General features: G+C 32.2%; 1 pseudogene; it reads left to right on the top strand.

Annotated features, from left to right (window-relative positions):
- The first annotated feature begins 2,786 nt into the window (after positions 1-2,786).
- On the top strand, positions 2,787-2,883 carry LOC122097147 (annotated as a pseudogene).
- The last annotated feature ends 392 nt before the right edge of the window (positions 2,884-3,275 follow it).

The raw sequence follows: 3,275 nt of genomic DNA, 5'->3' as shown, positions 1-3,275 counted from the left end.
CATGATTGGAAGAGCTTAATGATCTGTAGCTTTATGTGTCTTTTTTTTTTTAATTTTTTTTAATTTTTTTTTTTTAAACCAGGGCTGAGAACCGAACCCACGGCCTTGCGCGCGCCAGGCGGGCGCCCTTCCGATGGGCTAAACCCCCAGCCCCGAGCTTAATGATCTGTAGTCAACAAGAAAGTTTAAAAAAAGCTTAGAATGTATTCCTAAGTACCAGTTTTATAAATGGCTTTGCACTGTGGTTTTTGGTTATTTTATTTTACATGGGATAATATTTTCTACTACCTATAAGTTTTGGAAAAAGAAGAAAACTAAAATTTACTACTCTAGAGGAATATGGTAGAAATAGAAGACAGATTTTATGTTTGTCAAATCTCTGATGAGTACCCGTATTCAAGACTTAAAGTCATATTTCTTACTATGTTAGATATGGAAAACATAAAACACCATATGAAAAGGCAACTGTTTGTGACTTTTTAAGTGTACTTATTATGTGATGAAATTTACTTTATTAGCTAATGTTTTGGTTTGAAATATGGGAGGCTGATCTATTTAACAAATTTTTGAAGCCACCTACTGAAAAATCAAATGGTGGGGGGGTATGATTTCTAAACTTTAATGAATGGATGAACCTGTTTGGCATTAGTGCTGGGTAAATAAATCAACTCTAATGTAATTTGCTCCCTACACTTCAAAAACTATTTATATCACTAAATATCATCTACTTGTAAAGTGTAATTTTTAAAAGTTTATTTGAAAAGGAATATACTTTCAGTAGATTAAATGTAGGTTATCATTGTTTGACAATGACAACATTTTTATACTACAGAACCAAGTTTTACTGAAGTACCAGTGTTTTGAAGCACTAAGGATATTCTCAATTAATGTTTTTCTGAATTATATTTGACCTCTATGTCAAGTATTCCTAGCATTGGTAGACCAATTATGGATCTATCATTCCAGGAACTATTTTTTGCCCTGCTGATGCTGGACTGAAATCATTCATTAATCATTAAGAGAGGGGTATTACAAATGATATTGTGACATTTGTGGTCTTGTTCAATCATATATGATGGTCATCTGAAAATTGAAAGTTTGAATTACTGTACTTTCACATTTTGTGATTTCATCTTGCATTTTAAGTTGCCTTGCATTTCCCAATTGATTTCTGCTAATTCCTGCATTTCAAGGAATTGGGGCCCTGAAATATAGGAAATTAGAAACTGAGAAGGGTCTTCAATTACTTTCTGTTGGCATGTTGCATAGGCCTAGGTGAGAACTCTTGCCTTATTTATCTGATGATGCGGATAACTGGGACCTGGGCTCCTAGGACCCATGGATCTTGTAGAAGAATAATGCCTTTTAGACATCATATCAGCAAAATTTGAGTATAATCAGTAGGAATGCTTCAGAAACATGGAGAAAAACAGTTTGGGACCAGCGAGTTAAAACAATAAACAGAGCAGCAGAGTAAAATCCCTTATAGATTAGAAGAAAACAACATTTTTTTTTACCATGTGAATTCAAAAGACCAAGAACATTTAGAAGGTATCACATGTTTATACCGAAAACATTGCATTGATATTTTTATATTCTAATATATATTCTAATGCTGATTATTAATATTCCAATCTATTTATTGGAAAATATATCAATTAAATTTTCAAATTATCAATTAATTTTAATAAGATACACTGTGTGAAATATAAAATCAGCACATATAAATATAAAATACATAATAATATATAATATATAATATTAAAAAATGTTTTGCATTGTTCTCTTGTGGTAAGGGTATCAAAGGCAACGGTTTTATTTTATTTTTTTTTTCTTTTTCCTTATGTGGTGCTGAGGAATCAAACCCAGGGACTCAGGCATGCAAGGCAAGCGCTCTACCACTGAGCCACCAGAGGCAACGGTTTTAAATATTATTCCATTACCTCTACTTCAGTGTTTGATAGAATTAGAGCTAAAACATTACCATTCGAAGATATGCAGCCTAGAGGCCAGAGGAAATACTGTGATTAAAACATTACCAATTTAAGGCCTAATAATGAGGAGAAACATATGGACTTCTCCTGGAGCTATGGAATATTTTTGGTGATAGAAAATCAGTGGTGTAAATTCCTGCCTGGTTGGATGGTAGACAGGCCAAGACATTAGGTAATCATACATATGAACCATTTTTTCACCTTCTTGGCTTTAGTTTCTTTTGAAATGTTAGGGTGTAATAAACAATTATACTTTGAAAAAATACCTTCTAGTCTGAACAGTTCTGTCTGAACTGTTCGTCTTTCTATGATCCCTTGTAACAGACTAGTTTTGCTCCAATAAGACAATCTATGCTGTCAGGGTAAGATTCTGGTTGGTCTGTTCCTACATGGAGCAAGGGTAAAGGGTCAGGGAGACATTTGTGCCAGAAAGACCTCATTTGGGAAATTTTAAGCAGCAGAAGTTTAGAAGTAGCTCTTAAGCAAGGCTTACTTTGAATCCATTAGCTCGACAAAGCTAAATCAGTTAATAAATAAGTACTTGAAAATCCATCACCTTTGGCCCAAGCTATAAAGGCTTCAAAGTATGATCCAATTTCAAATGAAAAAAATTGCAAATATGAGCAATCGAACAAATAATATAAGTTTTTTCCACCATGCACAGAATTTTACAGAAATAAGATGAATAGCAATTTGGGGAACAATAAGGTTTCCTTGTTATAAATAGGCAACCAAAGATATATACCTGTCTTAAGATTGCATCATTAACTACTTAAATTTACAGGATACTACATGCTTCAGCAGCACGTCTACCTGAATTACAAAACAGAGATTTTCATGGCTCTTGTACAAGGATGATATGAAAATTTGTGAAGTATTGCATATTTTTCATTCTTGAGATGCAAGAAATTATTAAAAAGTTGATTACAAATATACAAGTGTAAGAATACATGTAATTCATAGAAATAAAAGTTAGTTTGACATCATTCAATATTCACCTTTTTAGAAAGGCCTTTACATAGCATAACCATTATAAAACTTTTGAAATAAGATAACATTGCCACTTTATCCTAAACAAATAAAATTCTATAAGGACCTAGGAATTAAATTAATCTTAAACTGTTTCTATATGGAATGCAATCTGAAAGGACACATTTATTAATGAACCTATATATTATAAAACAATGTCGAATTCAAAGTATTATATCTAGGAGAGAATGAAATAGGTTATGGACATTATACAAACAGAATACTATATGTTTTTAAATATACTTTTTTCAG

Source organism: Dipodomys spectabilis, unplaced genomic scaffold (assembly GCF_019054845.1).
Source record: "Dipodomys spectabilis isolate Male_0828 unplaced genomic scaffold, ASM1905484v1 ptg000415l, whole genome shotgun sequence".
Classification (NCBI taxonomy): Eukaryota; Metazoa; Chordata; class Mammalia; order Rodentia; family Heteromyidae; genus Dipodomys; species Dipodomys spectabilis.
Note: the sequence above shows the minus strand (reverse complement) of the source record. Positions and strands in the feature narration are given on the sequence as shown.